Here is an 11789-nt window from a genome sequence, read left to right on the forward strand (position 1 = left end):
GAGACACCCATTAGATTAGAACTCATAACACATTCAGAGAATTTTGTGTTTACGTTTGAGGGTTCTTTGTTTTTCGGGTTTTCGGGGTTTAGTTTTTATCTCCATCTTTTGTACTCTTCATTCTTTTGCCATTATAGTAAAATTATCTTTGCCCGTGGTTTTTTATCCTCTTTTGAGGGGTTTTTCCACGTTAAATTTGTGTGTTCATCTTCTCAATTTCTTCTAATATTTTTACTTGTTCGTTGCTTATTCGGGACGATCCTAACACGCCCCCCATAGTCTCTTTATTGGTAAGCCTAGTATCAATCTTGATGAATCTTTCAAGTTTACTTCTCTTTTAAAAGAAATTTCGATATTAGCGCCTCTCAAAATTTTAAATATGCGTCAGTCTCAAGTTAAAAGTTTTTAAATAAATAAATTTTTATAGCAATTTTTTTAAATAAATATGTTATTTTTTTATAATTTATTGCATGAACATATGAATAAGTTATATTCATATTTATTGTCATAATTATTTTTAAAAATAAGTATATTATAATACTTTTGGTATTTTATAACATGTAATTTTTTTATAATATAGTTTTTTGTCATAATTTTAGATTTTTTAGATTTTAAATAATATAGTTTTTTTTACAACTTTATAAAATACATAAAAATATTTTTTTAATAGAATTTTTTGATATTTATATTATAACTTTAAAAAATTTTCACCATAACCATCTCAAACAACTATACATATTCATGCTTATAATATATTTTTATACCTTAAATTTCTATAAAAATATTAATTTCTTAAAATTAAATCATGTATAAGTGTTTGGAAAATCATAGTGTCACATCCCAAAACTGAGTTAGTAGGAATTGGGTCGGTGAGCTAAGGGTGGTCATGTTTTGTTTTTGGGATAAACATTGTGAAATTATGATAAGAAATTTGATTTGGTGTAGTGGTTAATTGTTTTAGTCATATGTTTGAGGTCCTGTGTTCAAATCTCTTCCCTTAGGTTTTATATGTTTTATCCCTATATATGGTTAGTCGCATTTAGCTTATCTTTAATTTTTGTTAGATTGTTAGCAAAAATGAATCCGCTAGTTCAATGGTAAGACTTTAGCATATTTCATTGTCTCATGTTTCAATCCTGTGGTGTGCAAAAGAAGAGTTCTTTTTACCTCTCCTTACTATGCTGTCCAAGCTGTCAAAATTTCAATTAAAGTCAAACTTGGAGAAAATCTGAGAGGGTAGTTGTTAGTGGGATATAGGTAGTTTTACTTTTTGAAATTTTTTTCCCAAAATCTCTCCACTTATAATACCCTATACCCGGCCTGGTCGCCAAGCCTGAATATCAAGATATCACACCACCATCTCATGTCATACTCATAATAAATTGTCACATTATTAAGAAATCACCTTATTTATCGGTGATCTTATAAATTTTTAGTCAAAGATATATCAATCATCATTAGAACATGTCAAACATACTTTAAATAAACTTATAATAATAATCAAACATGCATTAGGACCACTTTGTAAATTTTTCAAGACAATCATGTAGATATCGTTACTAGAACATGGGTATCGATATTTTCTTTGCAAGGTATCGATACCGAATGGAAAATCGAAACCAATTTAGCATTTTGTTTCTCATCTAAAATCAAAACACAAGAAAATATCAGTACAATTGAAAAAGTATCGATAAAATTACCCCGAGTATCAATACGCGTGATATGGTATCGATACGAATTTACGATTCTGACTTCATGCACATTTTAAAATCATAGAGGTGTCATTTTTACAACATGAATATTGATACCTCTACTTCAGACAAAAAAAAATACAAGATTTTTAAGCATATAAGTTATTTCAACTTATACCAATCCATCATGCTATAATACCATCATCAAATAAACGTCTAATCGACCGTAATAACAGTCTCAAACATCAAAAGTAAGTTTGAGTAATAATCAACATAATACGAAACGAATCTCATAAACTTAGGAACAAATAATCTATAGAGGCATCCAAAACATAATGGCAAATATCAGTAAAAGTCTACCACATTGCCTTATTCGCAAAACATAAATGAATAACCAATAAACACCTACGAAAAGGAAAATAGACTTGCTTGGATCACCCTTTGGAACCACATTGCTTACACCAACACTTAACTACTCTGCAAGAGTTTTAAGAAAGGAGTGGGTGAGCTTAACAAGCTCAGTGAATGCTCAGAATAATCACTATGTACACACAATATCAAAGGTTAAACAAGAGCATACTACAACACGCTCACAACCATATTCTAATCAAGTCAAAATATTATATTCACGTTTCATTAAATCATAAAACTAACATTTACTCCTACATGCAATTACACTCAACTCGCTTATATATAATTCATTTAACAATAATTCATCAACACTAACAACGTACACATGCTTTAGTAGCCCACAAGTCTATTTGATATATTCACATGAATTCATAAGTTAAATGGAAATGATCCAAACCATAATTACATACACAATTTATTATAAAAACATACTAACATTTCCATAAAACTTAAATCGACTCATTTAGCATATTATACACAAGTTTAAATGTCCATCTCATATCATATTACCACAATAAATAACATCACATTTAAACGATAATGTGCATAGCAACAACATACTCATTTAAGCATACATCACATTACACATATATACATTTTAAGATAATTTAACACTTGAGGCTATGAAACATAAAAGTGGGCTCTATCACCACTCATCGGAGATCTCCAATATATACCATCAAACATTGGTGTCACATACATGTAGCATAACTATATCAATCTCAACTTAATTGATACATTTCACTCTTCATGCATATTTGATAGTGCATTTACAAGGTCAACAAAAACACTTACAAGTATACATCATTATAACACACCCAAAATTGGGCCTAAAAGTTTTGAGGGTATTTTAGGAATTTTAGCTTACATGTGCTCGAGATTTTGTAAGGTTGGTAATCAATAATGTTTTCAACAATGGCTATCAGGAAATTAAGTCAAATTCTAAAAATGAGTTTTAAATACCTTTAATTTTGAAAAGGGACTGAGTTATAAATGAGTCAAAATTGAGAGTTTTATGAAGTAGTTTAACCCAATTTTTAAATTGAAACTAAAAACCCCCCATCGACAGGATGTTTCATGTTATTTCTCTCCTCTTTGCTAGTTGTATCGTCCCTTTGATCTCCCATCTCTCCCATCGATTTATACTTCCAAATCCTAATTACTCTTGATTTTCAATATACTTTGAACTATAAATCTCCATTAAAACCAATTGATATTACTAGAAAGAACATATGTTTTCTCCCTACTTATTGGTTATTTTGTCCCCATTTAGTTATCTTTAGCACATATTTTAGCATTTTCAGTTCAGTAAATTGCATTTTATAACTCAATAGATCTTAGCCTATTTATCTTTAAGGTTGTCATGTTTTGGCACTGATTTTGCTAAATAAGTATTTCCAGATTGCGCCCAGAATTGTTGCCACACCTGATAGCTATCCAGATAAGAACAAAAATGTGTGAGTTGTCCAGTCTGGTACAACTAACTTGTACGTCTATTTGGATAAATATTAATATTCACATGAAAAGGAAAAAAGAAGAAAAATGAGGCTTTTTGAAGGATTATCTTCTTTAACCTATCTTTAGAAGCTTTTCGACGATGGTGGCTTAAACCTCCTACGGATAAACCAAAGTGAAAGGGATGCAGATTAGCTCTTGACGAGGAGCCCTAAGTGTGACATAAGAGGGAGTTGAGAGATCAAGATGAGATTTTCTAGGAATAGTACTCTTCACTTGTTTCTTTTATATTTCTTTTCTAAAGGATTGTGATTTCTTTCGATTTCATGTCTGTACGGAAGTATACAAGATTTCTGGGTTAAATGTTATTTTATTCAATATTGCTTCTACTGTTTAATCTTTGGTTTTGAATATTTTTAGCATGGAATTGTTATTGCGGCCACTAACACTAAAAGGTGTAGCGATAGTTCAAGCTAACAAGCATGACAACGAAAGTTGCTTAAGGAATAAAGGAATTTAATCCACTTGTTCTTAATAGTGTTCCATTGCCATCATCAAAAGGTGTGGCTAATATGCATGTTTAAGTCTTAAATTAAATATAGAATTTAAGCTTGGTAAGATATTCATTGCAATTTAATGCATAGACAATCACGTATCCTTTTATACCTTGTGAGCACTTAGTATTCTGTTGAATATCCATGTTGGGGATCCCAGATTATCATTATCATATTTTATCTTCCTATTTTCAAGTTATTGCTTCGACAACTACTCTCACAATTTATCTCATTTCTATCTAATTATTGCATTGAAATTGACAGACAAAAGATAACCATCCTCGTGGGATCGAAATCCAACAAACTCATATCTATCTACTATACTTGCATCGATAGTGTATGCCTGTGATGTTAAATAGCTGATCACTAATAAAAAACTCAAAAATCTTATTAATTCATCATCTTCTTCAATAGTGGGTTTTTCCCAGATTTGTGTCAAAGCTTATTTTTCTTGCATGCAAGGTTACCATTTGTCTTTCTAATAGTTCTAAATGTTATTTAGTTCTTTAAATTGAATTATTAGCCATTAAAATGCATGTTTTAAATAAAACCTAAAAATTTGGTTGTTAATGGTAAATTTCGGGATTGTGGATTAAAATATGGTTTCAAAGTGTTTATCAACTTGTTTTAATATTATTATAAGGTTTCTAAAGCTACTTTGAAGTTTCATTAAGAATTTCTTAAGTTTTAATGAATTTTCGTCAAAATGGCCAAAACTTGTCAAAAATGTTGATACCTTAAAACATATAGTTTTGTGTAGTTTAAAGGTTGGGAATTAGTCGTAGATGAATATGTAGATGAATGAAATTCATTTTGTGTGAAAAAGATTAAGTGTAGGTTGAGATATTTGTATTTAAAGTTTTCTATGTCGAAGGTTTCAATTAATAGTAAACATAGCTTAGGCTATTGTTTTTTATTGTTTAAGGTGAGTTGGTGACTAATTGTTGATTGTATGTTTGTGTGGTTTGTCTTGTTGAAGTGTCGGAGTCAATAGGACCTTCAACGAGTAGAGACAAAAGCAAAGAAAAGCTTGTCTAAGCTTTCTATTTTTCGAAGAAACTATAGTTTTGGTGATTGTTTTGGAATAGCTGCTTGTAGATGATTCATTGTGTAATTGAGAATTTAGAGGTAGCCTAAAACCTTACCCTAAATTTCGAGAGTAAGTTTTCTCACTCTTATGATAAAATGTGATATACATATGCTTATGAAATTGTGAAATTGTGAAATTATGAACATATGTGGGATGCTATGACATATGCTATAAGCTTATGATGACTGATGTGAAAGTGAATATAAGGGTGTTATTCATGCCATGTGACAGTAAATATGTGGATATGTTATTCATGTCATGTGACAATGATTATATTGTGCTACTAATGTGAATATACAGTGAATATGTGCAGAAAATCGGTAAGTAAATATATGATAATAATATGGATAATTTGGCCTTGTGATATTATGAGATCATTGGATATAGTTGGCATGCCACAAGATTGTGAATACTCACATTTGTGTTATGATATATGGGGCGTTGAGGCCCAAGGATAGTTTTCGGAGAGATAAGGAAATATGAGCTAAGCTCCATGCACCGACATATGTGTGTTTGGTGTGTTGGAGAGTGTTAGCTATATGCTTCACTTATGGGAAATGTTTGACTCTTTGAGTCATTTTGGTGTGTTGGAGATCCTTGTATCTGATGTGTAGTGATAGAGTCTACATTATGTTTCATATCCTCAAGAGCCAAACTATCATAAAAAGTGACTAAATGTGACTAATTGTAATTAATATGTGGTGTAATATATGCTTAGATTTTCATGTGATTAATGTGTAAATATTCATGGAAGATGATTAAATGTGTAAAACATGAAATAGGAGTAGAAGATGTTATGATTATGTTGCATGTCTACTTTGTTGATGCATAAAGAATTGTCTGCATAGTGGTTGTTATGAGCATTCACTGAGCTTGTTAAGCTCACCCAATGCTTTCTAGCCATTGTAGATAAGTAGTGTCGGTGTGAGTGGTGTGGTCTCGAAGGTTGATCCAAGCCAGAGTTTTAGTTGCTATTAGTAGGTGGACTTAAACTATGATGTAGATTTTATATCGGTTTTTATATGGTTTTTAGTTGATTGCATGCCCATTAAGCTTAATCATTTGTGGACTTAAACTATGATGTTTATGACTACTACATGGAACATTTTGGTGTTTATTTTATGAGGTAATTGATGCATGTCGTTTACAACTATTTTGATATGATTTATATTTCGATATATGATGTGTTTTTAAGGCCTGAAGCAAAGGTATCGATATTCAGGTTTTAAAAATTGATATTCGGGTTTTAAAAATGATACATTTGAAATTTTTGAAGTGCTGGAATTCAGTTTTGCTAGATGGTATCGATACCTTTTCTAGTACCATATTTTTTGATTGTTGGGTTTTTAAAATGAGAAACAAAAAGATAGTTTGGTATCAATGCCACTTGAGAGATTTATCGAAACCTCTTTTTCAATATTGATACCAACACAAAATCCATTGTAATTCTATCCCATTTCCATTCAGGAATCATCACAGGTTGTAGTAATCCCGATGGTACTTGATGTTCAACATTGACTTGCTAACAAATCAAACATTTAGAAACAAACTCTGAGATATCTCGTTTCATGCCTTGCCACCAGTAAAACTATTTCAAATCGTTATACATTTTTGTACTTCCCAGATGAATAGATAAGTAGCTATGGTGTGCTTCGTGAAAAATCTTCTGAATGAGTTATGAATTTCTCGGTATGAAAATTCTATTTCGGAACCTTAAATAATCATCGATTCCAATCTGAAACTCTAAATCAGGGATATGCTTCTATTGAATTCGTTTAGTTTGCAATTCGCGGTCAACTTTTCGAACTTCATAGATTTGTTGAAGAAATACCAGTTTAGCTTTTAATTCAGCTGAAATTGACCCATCATCACAAATCATCAACTGGGTGTTCCTTGCTTGTAATGCAAACAAAGATTTTTGGCTCAGGGCATTAGCAACAACATTAGCTTTTCCTCGGTGATAATCAATTACAAAGTCATAATCTTTTAATAACTCAAGCCATCTTCGTTGTCGCAAGTTCAAATCTTTCTGTGACATCAGATATTTTAAGCTTTTGTGATCCGTATAAATGTGGCATTTCTCACCATATAAGTAGTGTCACCAAATTTCAATGCAAATACAATTACAGCCAACTCTAGGTCATGTGTCGGATAATTTTTTTCATGCGGCTTCAATTGTCGAGAAGTATAAGCTTTAACCTTTCCTTCTTACATCAAAACACATCCCAAACCATTTAATGATGCGTCGCTATAAATCACAAACTCTTTCCTCGTTTCAGGTTAAACCAAAACTGGTGCTTCAATTAACAGTACTTTCAACTATTCGAAACTCTGCTGACATTTTTTCGACCCTTCAAACTTTACATCTTTTTGAAGTAGTCGAGTCATCGGTGTCACAATCATCGAGAATCCTTTTATGAATCTTCAGTAGTAACCCACTAAGCCCAGAAAATTACGGACTTCAAACACGTTTCTCTGATGTTTCCAATCAACAATAGCAGAAGTTTTATTCGAGTCAACTCTAATACCATCAACTGAAACAATATGCCCCAAAAATCCAACCTCACGGAGCCAAAACTCGCAGTTGTTGAACTTTGCAAATAATTGCTTATCACATAGAGTTTGTAACACAACTCTCAAATGCTCAATATGTTTCGATTCATCTCGTGAATAGATCACAATGTCGTCAATGAATACAACAACAAATCTGTCTAAATACGGTCTGAATATCCATTTCGTCAAATCCATAAAAACTATAGGAGAATTAGTTAATCCAAAAGGCATAACCCGAAATTCATAATGTCTGTACCTTGTTTTGAACGCAGTTTTCAGCACATCTGACTCTTTAACTTGCAACTGCTAATAACCTGATCTCAAATCAATTTTTGAAATTACTATAGCCCCTTTCAACTGGTCAAATAAATCATCAATCTATGGCAGAGGGTATTTGTTCTTTATAGTCACTTTATTCATCTATTTGTAGTCGATACACATTCTCATTGTGTCGTCTTTCTTTTTCATAAACAATACCGGCGGACCCTAAGGAGAATAACTAGGTTACATAAAACCTCTGTCTATTAATTCTTGCAACAGAGCTTTCAACTCTTTTAATTCTGTTGGAGCCATTCTGTACAGAGCTATCGATATCAGTGTTGTTCCCGATACTAATTCAATACCAAATTCAACTTCTCTAATCGGTGATAAACTCAGTAATTCTTCTGGAAATACATCCGAAAACTCACAAATAATAGGTACAAATTTAATCTTTGATTTAGACACCATTGTATCCAATACGTATGCAAGATATGCATCATAGCCCTTTCTCATATATTTTTGAGCTAACATAGACGATATCACAGTAGGTAATTCACTCGAATCATCAGACTCAATCTGAAGAATTTCACCGTTTTGACAGTTCAATTCAATAATCTTTCGTCTACAATTCACAACTGCATCATATATAGTCAACCAATCCATACCAAGAATCACATCAAACTCATCAAACGGTAGAAGCATCAAGTCAGCCCGAAAATAGTAACCCCGGGTCATCAAAGAACAATTCTTACAAATTTTATCAACTAAAACAAACTAAGGGGTTCGATACTTTAATTACAAGCTCTGTGGATTCAAAACGTAAACTCTTTTTAAATACTAAACTCATATAGATATATGAATGGGTTGATCCAGGATTTATCAACGCAACTATATCAGTATCAAAAAAAGAAAAAGTATTGGTAATAACATCTGGAAATGATGTCTCCTCCCGTGCACGGATAGCATAAGCTCTGGCAGGTGCTCGTGCCTCAGATCTCACAGTCAAATCTCTCATAACACCTCGGTTACCACTCATATTTCCAGTATTTCGGGATGGTCTTCTTCTAGTAGTCGTGTTACTTATTTTTGCCGGTTGTTCTCTTTTAGCTGTAAACTTTTCTAGACAGTTTCAGAGATAATGATAAGGAGATCCACATTTGAAGCAAGCTCTGCTCACTAATCTACATTCACCGTAACGTCACTTACTGCACTGTTTACATTCAGGTCCAGCATTTCTATCACTTCCCACACTGGCAACTGATGTCATTTGAGGTTTAGAACTAAAATGTCTCCATCTCTGTCTCTAATTGAAATTCCTGCAGAAGTCATAAAACAAGGATAATATTCTCTAGATTTCTTTGATGCTGACTGATGTGATTTTTCCGCAAATCTCTTTCTAGAATCCCTAGCCTCAGAATCGGCTTTTCTTTTCTCTTTGCAAAGCTCTTCAGCTTTACAAGCTCTGTGAAACAGAACAACAAACTCTTTCAGATCAAGAATTCCAACTAACAATTTGATTTCTTCATTCAATCCATCCTCGAATCTTTTACACATTATAACTTCAGAAGAAACGCATTCACGAGCATATTTGTTGCGTCGTACAAACTCTCCTTCATATTCAGTTACCGACATACGACCCTGTTTTAATTCAAGAAATTCTTTTCTTTTCTGATCAATAAACTTTTGGCTGATGTATTTCTTTCTAAATTCAACTTGAAAGAACTCCCAAGTAACTCTTTCTTATGGAACTATGGATATCAAGGTATTCCACCACTGATATGCAGTGTCTCTTAACAGTGATACAACACACTTTAAGCATTCCTCAGACGCGTATGGCAGTTTATCGAATACCCGAATCGTGTTCTCAAGCCAAAACTCAGCTCTCTCAGGGTCATCATTAACAATGGCTCTGAATTCCCTAGCTCCGTGTTTTCGTATTTTATCCACAAGTGGTTTATTTAATTGGAAAGGATCCAAACCTTGAGGAACTATAGGGATCGGTTGGAGAACAGGTGGGGGTGGAGGTTGTTGAACAGCCGAGTTCATACGAATGTATTGTGTGAACCACTCATTCAATATCTAAAAGAAGGCTTTTTTAGCCTCACCTCTGTGACTACTCGTCACAGGTCTAGATTCAGAATGCGCTATCCCCTGAGCGGGAGCTGGCACATTACTCTCTACGTCATCCGCTACAACTCGTTCAGGATCTATTACTATGTAAAAACACATTTGAAATCATCAAGAGTCATCACACGATCATAATTTCATATATGGCATGTATTGCTAGACTCATATACGTTACGTTAGTCCTAGAATCGACTAAGCCGTAGCTCTAATACTAACAAATGTAACACCCCCTAACCCATATCCATCTTTGAACTAGAGTTACGAGGTATTACTGATCAATACACATCATTTAACACACATAACTCATACATTTATGTATTCATAATCAAATACCATTCAGTACAATCATATTGTCCCTTATAAGGACTTTACGAGTCCTTAAACATGCTTTAAGAATGATTCGAGACTAAACCAATAACATATGAAAATTTTGGATACTTAGAAAAAATTTAGCATTTCAAATGTCACACGCCCATGTGAACAGGCTGTGTAGACACGCACATGTAATAGACCGTGTGGAAACAGGGCATACATACTGACTTGCATCACACGACCGAAGACACACCCGTGTACCAGGCCATGAGAAAACTAGAGAGTATACTGACTTGGGTCACACGACCAACCACACGCTCGTGTGTCTAGCCCGTGTGCCCTTTAGGGGTATACAGATCTGTAACGTCGAAGCATCAAAACATGAAAAACGTTGTGAATCTTTTCGAGATCAGGGGGTAAAATCAATCTATATGCCACTGGACCAACTCGTTCGGATATTTCATACGGCCCTATGAACCTCGGACTCAGTTTGCCCTTACGGCCAAATCTGAGTATCTTTTTCCAAGGTGAAACTTTAAGAAACACTTTGTCTCCCACCTGATACTCAATATCTCTTCGTTTTAAATCCGCGTACGACTTCTGACGATCTGATGCTGCCTTCAGACTTTCACGAATTATCTTTACTTTCTGCTCAGCATCTTTAATCAAATCAACTCCAAAAATTTTACTTTCACCGAGCTCGGTCCAAAACAATGGTGTACGGCATTTACGACCGTACAAAGCCTCGTAAGGTGCCATCTTAAGACTTGATTGAAAACTATTTTTGTAAGCGAATTCAATCAAAGGATGCAACATCTCAACATATCCTCGAGTATCTGAATTATCCGCTCGGATTGACCATCAGTCTGTGGATGAAATGCGGTGCTAAAATGCAACTTGGTACCCAAAGCTTCTTGTAATTTCTTCCAAAATCGCGATGTGAATCTCGGATCTCTATCTGACACAATAGAAATAGGTACTCCATGTAACCTTACAATCTGAGATACATGCATTTCAGCTAGCTTGTCAAGGGAATAATCCGTACGTACAGGAATAAAATGAGCTGACTTTGTCAGTCTATCAACAACAACCCAAATCGCGTCTTTCTTACTTGCCGACAATGGCAACCCAGATAAAAAATCCATCGTGACTCGATCCCATTTCCATTCAGGTATCATGATCGGCTGAAGTAAACCTGTAGGCACTTGATGTTCCGCTTTCACTTGTTGACATATTAAACACTTCGAAACAAAATCAGAAATGTCTCGTTTCATACCATGCCACCAAAACTGACGTCTCAGATCGTTGTACATTTTTGTACTCCCCGGGTGAATC

At 33.7% G+C, this 11789-nt stretch overlaps 1 pseudogene; it reads right to left on the reverse strand.

Annotated features, from left to right (window-relative positions):
* LOC121203504 (uncharacterized) overlaps nt 1-10061 on the reverse strand; it is a 47937-nt pseudogene extending 37876 nt beyond the window's left edge.
* Between the last annotated feature and the right edge of the window lie 1728 nt (nt 10062-11789).

The sequence above is a fragment of the Gossypium hirsutum genome, chromosome A10, assembly GCF_007990345.1.
Source record: "Gossypium hirsutum isolate 1008001.06 chromosome A10, Gossypium_hirsutum_v2.1, whole genome shotgun sequence".
NCBI classification, from domain to species: domain Eukaryota; kingdom Viridiplantae; phylum Streptophyta; class Magnoliopsida; order Malvales; family Malvaceae; genus Gossypium; species Gossypium hirsutum.